Source organism: Tamandua tetradactyla, chromosome 13 (assembly GCF_023851605.1).
Source record: "Tamandua tetradactyla isolate mTamTet1 chromosome 13, mTamTet1.pri, whole genome shotgun sequence".
Lineage (NCBI taxonomy): Eukaryota > Metazoa > Chordata > Mammalia > Pilosa > Myrmecophagidae > Tamandua > Tamandua tetradactyla.
The window spans coordinates 21,510,493-21,524,329 of NC_135339.1; the positions used below are offsets into that span (position 1 = coordinate 21,510,493).

At 36.1% G+C, this 13,837-nt stretch overlaps 1 pseudogene; it reads right to left on the minus strand.

Moving 5' to 3' along the window:
- Positions 1–3,515: 3,515 nt before the first annotated feature.
- LOC143653045 (dihydroxyacetone phosphate acyltransferase-like) lies at positions 3,516–7,326 on the minus strand (annotated as a pseudogene).
- Positions 7,327–13,837: the final 6,511 nt, after the last annotated feature.

The following is a 13,837-nucleotide window of genomic DNA, read 5'->3' on the forward strand; positions in this document are numbered from 1 at the left end:
CAACTTCATTTTTCTTTCTCAGATATTTTTCGCTATTCGGGGCACCCTGCCCTTTCAGATAAATTTGGTTATTGGTTTTTCTACTTCTGAAAAGTAAATTTTTGGGATTTTAATTGGTATTGCATTGAATCTATAAATCAGTTTAGGTAGAACTGACATCTTAACTATATTTAGTCTTCCAATCCATGAACATCATATGTCCTTCCATTTATTTAGGTCTTCTGTGATTTCTTTTAGCAATTTCTTGTACTTTTTTTTTTTTTTTTGTATAGGTCTTTTGCATCCTTAGTTAAATTTATTCCTAAATATTTTCTTCTTTCGGTTGCATTTGTAAATGGAATGCTGTTTGGTTTTTGATGGCTGATTCAGTCTTTTTACTTGTAATTGCTTTGTTGAGGTCTTCTGTTTCTTCTCAAGTCAGTGTAGGCTGTTTGTGTGTTTTTAGAAAGTTGTCCATTTTATCTAAGTTGTTTAGTTTGTTGGCATACAGTTGTTCATGGTGGCCACTTAGGAACTTTTTTATTTCTTTGGCGTCTATGGTAATGCCCCCTTTCTTTTCTGACTTTATTTATTTGCAGCTTCTCTCTTTTTGTTTTTGTCAGCCTAGTTGAGGGTTGGTTCATTTTATTGATCTTCTCAAATAACCAACTTTTGGGTTTATTGATTCTATTTTTTTTTTTTTAATTCTCCATTTCATTAATCTCTGCTCTAATTGTTACTTCTTTCCTTCTGCTTGCTTTGGGATTAATTCACGTTTTTTTCTCCAGTTACTCAGTTAGATTGTTGGTTTTCGTTCTTTCTTCCTTTTTAATGTAGGCTATTTAGGGCTATAAATTTCCTGTCAGCACACTGCCTTCACTGAATCCCATAAGTTTTGTTTTTGTTTTTGTATGCTATATGGCAGGGTCATACTTCACTCTTTTCCCACGTGAGCATCCTATTATTGCAGCACAATTTGTTGAATTTTTTGTTTGTTTTTTTCGTTTGTTTTTTGGGAAGTGCATGGGTCAGGAATCAAACCTGGGTCTCCAGCATGGCAGGTGAGAATTCCACCCGTGAACTACCCTTGCATCTCATGCATACCATAAGTTTTGATATGCTGTGTTCTCATTGTCTTTCACCTCAATATATTTACTGATTTCTCTTGCATTTTCCTCTTTGACCCACTGATTGTTTAAGAGTATGCTGTTAAACCTCTATATATTTCTTTATTTTCTGGTTCTCTGTTTGTAATTGATTTTCAGCTTCATTCCCATTATGATCAGAGAAGGTGCTTTGTATAATTTCAATCTTTTAACATTTATTAAGATCCGTTTTGTGCCACAGTATGTCATCTATCTTGGAGAATGTTGTCTCATGAGGACTCCAAAAGAATGCATATCCTGTTTGGGAGTGCAATGTTTTATATGTGTCTGTTAGGTCTAGTTCATTTATAATATCGAGGTTCTCTGTTTCTTTATTGATCTTTTGTTTAGATGTTCTATCTATTGGACAGAGTGGTGTGTTGAAGTCTCCCACTATTATGGAAGAGTCATCTATTCCTCCCTTCAGTTTTGCTATGTTGCCTCATATACTTTGGGACACTTTGATCAGGAACATAGATATTTATGATTGTTATTTCTCCTTGGTGAATTCTTCCTTTTTAAAAAATACATAGTGCCTTCTTCATCTCATAACATTTTTGCATTTAAGGTCTATTTTGTCTGATATTAGTATAGTTACTCCAGCTTTTTTTTTGGTTACCGCATGCATGGAATATCTTTTTACCATCCTTTCACTTTCAACCTATTTGTATCATTAATTCTCAAATGAGTCTTTTGTAAACAGCATATACATGGATCATCTTTTTAAATCCATTCTCGCAATCTGTATCTTCTGACTGGGAAGTTTAATCCATTAACATTAAATGTTATTACTGTAAAGGTAGTTCTTAGTTCAAAGATCTTATCCTTTGGTCTTTGTCAGATCGATTTTTCTCTCTCTCTCTTTTTATGCTTTAAGTTACCCTTGCCACTACTCTTTAACTCTGTACCCTCCTCCAGACCTCTCTCTCCTATCTTTTCTTTTCATCTGGCAGAACTCCCTTTAGGAGTTCTTGTAGCCTGATCTATTATTAATGAACTCTCCCAGCTTTTGTTTATCTGTGAATATTTTAAACTCTCCCTCATATTTGAAGGACAGCTTTGCTGGACAGAGAATTCTTGGCTGACAATTTTCTCTTTTAGTGTCTTAAATATATATCATACCACTGCCTTCTCTCCTCCATAGTGTCTGATGAGAAATCAGCACTTAGTCTTATTCGGCTTCCCTTTTATGGGTGAACTGCTTTTTTTCTTGCTGCTTTCAGAATTTTCTCCTGCTGTTTGGCATTTGATAGTCTGATTACTATGTGTCTTGCAGTGGGTCTATTCAGATTTATTCTGTTTGGAATATATTGGACTTCTTGGATTTACATATTTATGTCTTTTACAAAGGTTGGGAAATTTTCAGTCAATATTTCTTTAGTCTTCCTGGTCCTTTTCCCATCTCTTCTCTTTCCAGGACACCCAGAACCATGATGTTTATGTTTGTATGCTCTGTGTTGTCAATCATTTCCCTGAGACCCTGATGAAATTTTTCTGTTTTTTTCTCCATTTGTCCTTTTATCTGTTTGAATTTGGTTGATCTGTTTTCTATCTTGCTGATTCATTTTTCTGCATCTTCAAATCTGCTGTTGTGTCTCCAGTATTGATTTATTTTCTGCATGGACTCGAACCTGGGTCTCTGGCATGGCAGGCGAGAACTCCACCTGCTGAGCCACCGGGGCCCACCCGTAATTTACTTTTTTTTTTGCATGGGCAGGCACTGGGAATCAAATCTGGGTCTCTGGCATGGCAGGCAAGAACTCTGCCTACTGAGTCCAACGTGGTCCACCCTCCAGTATTTTTAAAATTTCATCTACGGTGTCTTTTATTTCCATAATGTCTGTTATTTTTCTACCTATTCTTTCAAATTCTTTCTTATTCTCTTCTAGTGTCTTCTCAATATCCTTTATCTCTTTATACACATTTTCCTTCATTTCTTTTGTTTGTTTTGTTTTTGTTTCCAAAAGACTGCTTTTTTAAAAAACTTTTTATTGTATAATAGAACATATATACAGAGCAAAGAAAGAAAAAAGCAATAGTTTTCAAAGCACTCTTCAACAAGTAGTTACAGGACAGAACTTAGAGTCTGTCATGGGCTACCATGCCATCATTTCAGATTTTTCCTTATAGCTGCTCCAGAACATTGGAGGACTGCTTTATTTTAAAACACAGGGATTTGGACACAAAGCCCTTTTAACCATTGTGGTAGGGAAGATCACATTGATTACTTAAACTGATCCTCCTTTCCTCGTTACTGAGTCCACTGTTTCCCAAAGTCTTCCCAAAGTAGGAGAAAATGCATACTTTTCCTTTACTATCCTGTATGCTATATTAAAGTCCTTTGATAATGATAATTATCTGACCAAAGTTTTCATAACTGCTTGGGGATTATTAAAGTTTTGCAGTCACTGGTTTTCCTTTCCTGCAACAAAGCATTTCATCTAATTTAGTTGTGGCAGGTTCATTCATGTTAAATATTTACTTTCTTCTACTATCCTACACCTAATCTCACAAAACTGCTAAGGCATTTTCCTGTACATCAGAAGACAATACATCATAACACTGAGAGGTAATTTGATGGAGAAGATCACTTGTAAAACTTCTAACTCCAGCCAAATATTGTTTTTCAGTGAAGGAGTCTTCTTCATTCAAGAGGTACTTGCACATTGTCTGATAACATGCCACAAAAGGTTAAAGAGTCCTGTTAATAATTCTAATACAGTTTTTCCTTTTTCTGCAACTAGGATGTCCCTTGGAGTCACCTATATGGTCTCACTTTTACAAAGCAGGTAACAGCCTTCTTCAAAATCCTTTAGCATGTTTCATGGAAGGAAGATGAACTCATCTGAGAAAACATCATGCAGGAAGCAAAAGCAACTGCAGACATCCTCTTTCCTGCACCCAGGTGTCATCTTCAGTGCTATAGCTACTACAGAAGGATGGACAAAAATGTTCAGCAACTGGTTCCTATAAGCCAAGCCCATGAGGAGAGTAACGTGCTGGGAAAGCAGTCCATTGACATGCTCTGACTTTCCAGAGTCTTTTTTTTTTTTTGCCTGGGCAGGCACCGGTAATCGAACCTGGGTCTCCAGCATGGTAGGCTAGAATTCTGCCACTAAGCCACTGTTGCACTGCCCTCCAGAGTCCATTTTCACAATCACCTGGTCTCTGACAAGATGGGCAATGTTGGAATGCAGAAGAATGTTGGACTGGACAACTTCATCAATAGGTTCATTACTGGTCCAAATGAGAAATCCTCCAAATGCCTGTGTTAAACCTTTCGGCCATAAAGTCTTTTCAACTAGAGCATCAAAGTCCATAGATGGCAGATTCTGAAGCAAAACAGCAACTGTCAGGGTCCATAGGCTCAGAGCCATGTTTTCAATTTGCTGAAACTGGATTTTGTAGGCAACTTCAGTGACAGAGACATGCATGTCCTCTGGCTGCTTCTGAGGAATGTATCTTGGAACCAAATTCTATGGGCTCCAATCCATCCTCCCAGCTGCCAGAGATCGAAGTGATACAGGGTCTCCAAAGTACACATGGATGTTTCCAAAATTCTGAGAGAATCTTCCTAGCTTTCAATAAGTCAGTTGTTGATTCTTTTGGCTTAGGAAACTCCTAGAAATTCATCCACATAAAGAGTTTCTTCTAATATCTTATAACTGATGCTAATTGGAACGAGGTAGGTATCAAAAACTTCTCTTTTAAAAAGTGGTTTCCAAGATAAACTTATGAACCATGTAATAACATGGATGGACCTAGAGAATATTATGCTGAGTGAATCCAGCCAAAAACTAAAGGACAAATACTGTATGGTCCCACTGATGTGAACGGACATTCGAGAATAAACTTGAAATATGTCATTGGTAACAGAGTTCAGCAGGAGTTAGAAACAGGGTAAGACAATGGGTAATTGAAGCTGAAGGGATACAGACTGTGCAACAGGACTAGATACAAAAACTCAAAAATGGACAGCACAATAATACCTAATTGTAAAGTAATCATGTTAAAACACTGAATGAAGCTGCATCTGAGCTATAGGTTTTTGTTTTGTTTTGTTTTGTTTTGATTTGATTTTACTATTATTACTTTTATTTTTTTCTCTATATTAACATTCTATATCTTTTTCGGTTATGTTGCTAGTTCTTCTAAACCAATGCAAATGTACTAAGAAATGATGATCATGCATCTATGTGATGATGTTAAGAATTAATGATTGCATGTGTAGAATGGTATGATCTCTAAATGTTGGGTTAATTTCTTTTTTTCCGTTAATTAAAAAAAAAAAAAAAAAAGAGAAGGGATAATTGGAGATGAAGGGATACAGACTGTACAACGGGACTGGATATAAAAACTCAGAAATGGACAGCACAATACTAGCCAATTGTAATGCAATTATGTTAAAACACTGAATGAAGCTGCATGTGAGGTATAGGTTTTTTGTTTTTGTTTTTTTTGTTTTTTTTTCTTTCTATTATTGTTTTAATTCTTATTCTGTTGTCTTTTTATTTCTTTTTCTAAATCGATGCAAATGTACTAAGAAATGATGAATATGCAACTATGTGATGTTATTAAGAATTACTGATTGTACATGTAGATTGGAATGATTTCTAATTGTTTTGTTAATTCTTTTTTTAATTAATAAAAAAAAAATAAAAATAATAAAAAAAAAAAAAGTGGTTCCATCGTGTCCTAGTTTGCTAACTGCCAGAATGCAATATACTAGAAATGGAATGGCTTTAAAAGGGGGAATTTAATAAGTTGCTAGTTTACAGTTCTAAGGCTGAGAAAATATTCCAATTAAAACAAGTCAATAGAAATGTCCAATCTAAGGTATCCAGGGAAAGATACCTTGGTTCAAGAAGGCCGATGAAGTTCAGGGTTTCTCTCTCCAGTGGAAGAGCACATGGCAAATAGAGTTTCTCTCTCAAGTAAGGAGGCACATGGCGAACGTGGTTAGTGCTTCACTCTCAGCTGAAAGGGCACGTGGTGAGCACGGCATCATCTGCTAGCTTTTTTCTCCTGGCTTCCTGTTTCATGAAGCTCTCCAGAAGATGTTTTCCTTCTTCATCTCCAAGGGTTGCTGGCTGGTAGACTCTCTGCTTCTCATGGCTATGTCATTCTGCTCTCTCAGAATCTCTTGCTTTCTTCAAAATGTTTCCTCTTTTATAGGATTCCAGTAAACTAATCAAGACCCACCTGGAATGGGTGGAGACACATCTTCCAATTTAATAACTACTCTTGATTGAGTCACATCTCCAGGGAGATGATCCAATTAAAGTTTCAAACATACAGTGCTGAATAGGGATTAGAAGAAATGGCTGCCTTTACAAAATGGGACTCGGATTACAACATGGCTTTTCTAGGTACATGCATCCTTTCAAACCAGCACACATCACAATATTTAGAAGACCAAATTTAGGAGTCAGTGTGTTGGCAGTGCAGCTTCTTGTCCCTTCGAGGAAAAATTCAACAGGAGCATAACCATTCCATAACATAGTTTCTACATATTCAGAGAACACAGCACAGTAGAGTTTATTATCACCAAAGGGGTGTCACATGAAAGAGGCACCTGAAATGCATAGCAACTCACCAGCCATTTCCATTCCTAGGAAACCCATTCCTGCTGCTATGACTGGCACAGGTAAATCATAGTTGAATAAAAGAAAAAACATCAGAAAGTCAATGTAACCTCGATGACTAGCAAGCAGAGCAACTGGATGCTCCCAGATGGCTCGTGGTAGTTTCTGCAGACTTTCTTCATTTACACACACCTTCGAGAAAATTCGTTTAAATACTTTGCTCAGGGTGAAGACCAAAAAAAAAAAAAAAAAAAAAAACAAACCAGAGCGCTCCTAGATGCAGTATGTAACTCATGTCATCCGAGATTTCACAAGCTTCCTGGAAGACACCAAGAGGTTGAAGAGATCCCTTGGAAAGCTATTTGATGATATAATGAACCTCTTCAGAACTGAGAACACTACATTTAATGTCACTTGGCTGGCAAGGAGTCATTCCCTTAGATATAAGAGGTGTGTAGCATTTCATTGCAAATTTTAAGTCACTGACATGCCTCCTCTCCTCTAACATTTCCTCAAAATCATCCCACTTTTTGAGCTCCTTCAAGAAGAGGAGTCCGACAGCACTGGGACCAGTGGAGCTGACAGACAAACGAGTTAGAAGAACTGGAAGAATCCATGGTGCAGCTGCCGTCCTGGGTGAAGCCTGGGATTCCTGGCTAAGCGGTGGTGCTGCTCTTCCTTCATTTCTTTGGATTAATTCAATTTCCCCCTGCATTTTCCAGCCTGCCCAGCAGATGGTGATCTCTAGCGACTTTAGCAACTTGACCTCCAGCAGCTCCAAGGCACTTGTGGGATCTGGTTCCTGTATTTACTCTCTTCCAGAGTTCTGGATAAGGGAGGGTTGTCCCTTGTTTTTTTTTTTGTTTTTTTTTTTTTTTTGCTAGATATCTGGGGAGAGGTTTCCAGTAGTTGATTTTGTATATGGTGGGAGGTAGGAGCCCACCTTCATTCTTTTGCTTATAGATATCCAGTCTTCCCAGCACCACTTGTTGAAAAGACTATTCTTTTCCAATTAAGTGGACTTAGCACCCTTGTCAAAAATCAATTTATCATATAGATGTGAGGGTTTATTTATGAATTTCCATTCAATTCCATTGATCTTCATGTCACTCCTTATGCCAATATCATGCTGTTTTGATTACTGTGGCCTATAATAAGTTTCAAAATCTAGACGAGTGAGTCTTCCAACTTTGATCTTCTTTTTTGAGATGGTTTTGACTATTCCTTCCATATGAATTCGATGACTAGATTTTCCATTTCTGCAAAAGCAGCTGGTGGAATTTTGGTGGTGATTGTGTTAAATTTGTATATTGCTTCAGACAGAATTGATATCTTAACAATATTTAGTCTTCCAATCCATAAACATACTTTGTTGTTCCACTTATTTAGGTCTTCTTTGATTTCTTTCATCAACAATTCGTAATTCTTTACATCCTTAGTTAAATTTATTCTTAGATATTTTATTCTTTTACTTGCTATTGTAAATGGATTTTTTTCTTTATTTCCTCTTCAGATTGTCTGTTAGTCTTGTGGAGAAACACTACTGATTTTTGCATGTAGATATTGTACTCTGTCACTTCGCTGAACTCATTTATTAGCTCTAGTAGCTTTGTTGTGGATTTTTCAGTATTATTTCTATATAGGATCGTGTCATCTGCAAATAGTGAAAGCTTTACTTCTTCCATTCCAATCTGGATGACTTTTCTTTCTTTTTTTTTTTCTAATTGCTCTGGCTGGAACTTCCAGTACAACGTTGAGGAACAGTGTTGAGAGTGGGCCTCCTTGTCTTGTTCCTGCACTTAGAAGGAAGGCTTTGAGTCTTTCACCACTGAATACGATATTAGCAGTGGGTTTTTCATATATGCCCTTTATCATGTTGAGGAAGTTTCCTTTTCTTCCTATGCTTCTAAGTGTTTTCATCAAGAAGGGGTGCTGAATTTTGTTAAATGCCCTTTCTGCATCAATTGAGATTATCATATGGTTTTTTTCCCTTCTTTCAATTATTCTGGTATATTACATTAATTGATTTTTTATGTTGAACCACTCTTGCATACCTGGATAAATCCCATTTGGTCGTAGTGTATAATCCATTTCATAAGCTGTTGAATTCAGTTTGCTAGTATTTTGCTGAGGATTTCTGCATCTTAAAAAGAAAAAAACACATGCCATACAAATAGAAACCATAAGAGAGCTGGGATAGCTATATAGATATCAGACAAAACAGACTTTAAATAAAAAATTGATACAAGAGACAATAAAGGGTCAATCCACCACAAGGAAATAACATATTTATACACATAAGTACATTAATATTTATATACATGGGTACATAAGTATCTATGCACCAAACCACAGTACTAGAAAATGCATGAGACAAACACTGACAAAACTGAAAGGAGAAACAGACACCTCTACGATGATGGGTGGAAACTTTAATACACCACTTTCATTAACAGATAGAAATCTAGACAGAAGATCAATAAGGAGAGAACCTAACTATACTGTAAAATTAAGTAGACCTAACAGACATATACAGGAAACTGTACTCAAAAACAGCAAAATATATATTCTTCTCAAGAGCCTATGGATGATTCTCTAGGATAGCCCATACGTTAGGTCACAAAACAAGTCTTAATAAATTTAAAAAGATTCAAATTATATGTGGCATCTCTCTGACCACAATGGAATAAAGCCAGAAACCAGTAACATATGAAGAACAGGAAAACAAACAAATATATGGAAGCTAAACAGAATATTCTTTTTTTAAAAAATATTTTTATTGACAAATCTTCTCATACAAACATTCCATACATCGTGTACAATCAATGGCTCATAATATCATCACAGAGTTGTGTATTCATCACAACGATAATTTCTTAGAACATTTGCATCACTCCAGAAAAAGAAATAAAAAGAAAAAACTCATACATACCATTCCCCTCCCTCTCATTGACCACTAGTATTTCCATTTATCCAATTTATTTTAAACTTTGTCACCCTATATTTGTTTATTTTTTTATCCTTACTTTTTACTCATCTGTCTATACCCTAGATAAAAGGAGTATCAGATACAAGGTTTTCACAATCACACAGTCACATCGTAAAAGCTATATCATTATACAATCATCTTCAAGAATCAAGGCTACTGGAATACAGCTCAACAGTTGCAGGTACTTCCTCCCAGCCACTCCAATACACCACAAACTAAAAAGGAGTTATCTATATAATGTGTAAGAATAACCTCCAGGATAACCTCTTGACTCTGTTTGAAATCTCTCAGCCACTGAAATTTTATTTTGTCTTATTTCTATGCTCCCTGTTTTAGTTAACATCTGCTCCCTTGATGCCGGGTCCTGGCTCATCCCGGGATTTCTGTCCCACATTGCCATGGAGGTTTACACCCCGGGAGTCATGTCCCACATAGCAGGGGGAGGGCAGTGAGTTCACTTGCCACACCAGCTTAGAGAGAGAGAGAGAGTCCGCATCTGAGCAACAAAAGAGGTTCTCTAGGGGTGACTCTTAGGCCTAATTGTTTTTAATTTATTTATTAATTAAAACAAGTTAAGAACAAACAAACAAAAACATTAACGTATAATTCCATTTTATGTATATATTCAGTGATTCTCAATATCCTCACATAGTTGCATATGCATCATTTCTTAGAACACTTGCATCAATTCAGAAAAAGAAATAAAAAGACAACAGAAAAAGAAATAAAACAATAACAGAAAAAAAAAGATTATACATACCATACCCCTTAGGACTAATTTTAAGTAGACTTAGCCTATCCTTTGCAGGAATAAGTTTTATAGGGGTGAGCCCCCAAGATTGAGGGGTCAGACTATTGATTTGGTTTTCTCCAGTGCTTTCAAGAATATCAGAAATTTTCCAAATGGGGAAGTTTGAATATTTCCTCTTTTCTCCCCTGTGCCCCATGGGGACCTCTAAACAGCACATTCTTAATCAATGGATCAAAGAAAAAATCACAAGGAAAATTAGGAAATACCTTGAGACAAATGAAAATGAAAAACCAATATAGCAAAACTTATGAGCTGCAGTGAGGGAAGGAAATTTATAGCTCTATATGCTTACCTTGAAAAAAAAAAAGAAATCACACAATTAACCTCATACGTGGAAGAACTAGAAAAAGAACAAATTCAATGTAAAATAAACAGAAGGAAAGCAATAACGAAGATTAGAGTGGAGAAAAATAAAATAGAGAATTAAAAAACAGATTTGACAAAACCAAAAGTTGGTTCTTTGAAAAGATTAATAAAATCAACAAGCTCTTAGATGATCTGACAAAGAAAAAAAAAAGAGAAGTAGCAAATAATTAAAATCAGAAATGAAAGGGGGAATGTTACTACCAACCCCACAAAAATAAAAAGGATTTTAAGAGATAGTGTGAACAACTGTATGCCAACAAATTAGATAACTTAGATGAAACGGACCAATTCTTGGAAATATACAAACTACCTACACTGATTCAAGAAGAAATAGAAGATTTCAACAGACCCAAAACAAGAGATTGAATTAGTAATCAAAACCTCCCAAAAAAGAAAGTCCGGGACCAGTAGGCTTCTATAAAATATTCCAAGAAAAATGAACACCAATCCTGCTCCAATTCTTCCCCAAAAAATGAAGAGGAAGAGCACTTCCCAATTCATTCTAAGAGGCCAGCATCACCCTAAAACCAATGCCAGATACAGCTATCACAAAAAAAATTCAGACCAATATTCCTCATAAATACAGATGCAAAATTCCTCACCAAGATACTAGTAAACCAAAGCCAACAGCACATTAAAAATATATACATCATGATCAAGTAGGATTTATCCAAGTATGCAAGGGTGGTTCAATTTAAGAAAATCAATTATTGTCAAACATCACATTAATAAAAGAAGGGAAAAATTGACACAAAAAAGCATTCGACAAAATTCAGCACCCCTTCTTTTAAAAATAAACAACACTCAGAAAACTGGGCCTAGAAAGAAACTTCCTAAATATGATAAAGGGTATATATAAAAAACCCAGAGCTAATATACTTAATGGGGAAAGACTAAAAATTTTCCTCTAAGATCAGGAACAAGACAAGGATGCCCACTGTTACCACTGTTATTCAACACTGTACTGAAAGTTTAGTGAGAGCAACTAGGGAAGAAAAATAAATAAAAGTCCTCTAAATAGGAAAGAAAGAAGTAAAACTTTCACTATTTGCAGACGACATGATCCTATACATAACTCCACAACGAAGTTACTAGAGCCACCAAACAAATTCAGCAGTGGCAGGGTACAAGATCAATATGCAAACATCAATGGTGTTTCTACACACTAGTAGTGAACAATTTGAAGAGGAAATCAAGAAAAAATTCCATTAACAATAGCAATTAAAAGAATCAGCTATCTAGGAATAAATTTAACCCAGGATGTAGTGGACCTGTACATGGAAAGTTATAAAACATTACAGAAAGAAATTAAAGAAGGTCTAAATAAATGGAAGAACAGTAATTTCATGGATTGAATGACTAAATATCGTTAGGATGTCAATCTACCCAAGTAATACACATTTTCAACACAAATACCTGCACCTAAAATTCTAACAGCCTTCTGTGCAATCCCCAAATTCACATGGAAAGAAACCAAAACCAACTTGAAAAAGAAAAACAAAAGTAGAGGACTCTTACATGGCCGCACACTCCCTCCTTTTTTTGTATGCTGTATGGTGGGGTCACATTTCATATTCTTCCATGTGAGTATCCCATTATTGCAGCACCATTGGTTTAATTTTTGTTTGTTTGTTTGCTTGTTTGTTTGCTTTAGGGGCAAGTGAATGGGCCGGGAATCAAACCCGGGTCTCCTGCATGGCAGGTGAAAATTATACCACTGAACTATCCTCATACCCCATTTTAAAACCAACAATTATAAAACTATGGTAATCAAAACAGTGTGGTCCTGGTACAAGACAGGGACAGCTATATAGACCAATGGAATCCAATTGAGAGTTCAGAAATAAACCTCACACATTTGGTCAATTGATCTTTGACAAGGGTGGCCAGTCCACTCTGTGGGGAAAGAATACTCTCGTCAACAAATGGTGCTGGGAGAACTGAATATCCATATGCAAAAGAAGAAAACGGAGCCATACCTTATACCATATATAAAAATTAACTCCAAATGCATCAAAGATCTAAATATAGGAACTAAAACTATAAAACTCTTAGAAGAAACATAGGTAAGTATCTTCAGAACCTTGTATTAAGCAATGGTTTCTTAGATTTTAACCCAAAAGTACAAGCAATAAAAGAAAAAATAGATAAATGGGACATCATCAAAATTCAAAAGTTCTGTGCACCAAAGAATTTTATCATGAAGATGAAAAGATAACCTACTCAATGGGAGAAAATATTTGGAAACCACATAACCAATAAGGTTCTTTTAAAATGCAATTTTATTGAAATATATTATTGTGCTGGTTTGAAAGGAAGCATGCCCCCTAAGAAAAGCCATGTTTTAATATAAATCCCATTTCATAAAGGTAGAATAATCTCTATTCAATACTGTATGTTTGAAACTGTAATGAGATCATCTCCCTGATTGATGAGATTTAGTTAAGAATGGTTGTTAAACTGGATTAGGGGATGACATGTCTCCACCCATTTGAGTGGGTCTTGATTAGTTTCTGAAGTTCCATAAAAGAGGAAACATTTTGGAGAAATAGATTCAGAGAGATTCAGAGAGAGTGACACTATGAAGCAGAGAGTCCATCAGCCAGCGATCTTTGGAGATGAAGAAGGAAGATGCCTCCCGGGGAGCTTCATGAAATAGGAAGCCAGGAGAGAAAGCTAGCAGATGATGCCATGGTCGCCATTTGCCCTTCCAGCTGAGAGAGAAGCCCTGACTGTGTTCGCCATGTGCCTTCTCACTTGAGAGAGAAACCTTGAACTTCATCGGCCATCTTGAACCAAGGTATCTTTTCCCTGGATGCCTGTGACTGGACATTTCTATAGACTTGTTGTAATTGGGACATTTTCTCGGCCTTAGAACTGTAAACTAGCAACTCATTAAATTCCCCTTTTTAAAAGCCATTTCGTTTCTGGTATATTGCATTCCAGCAGCTAGCAAACTAGA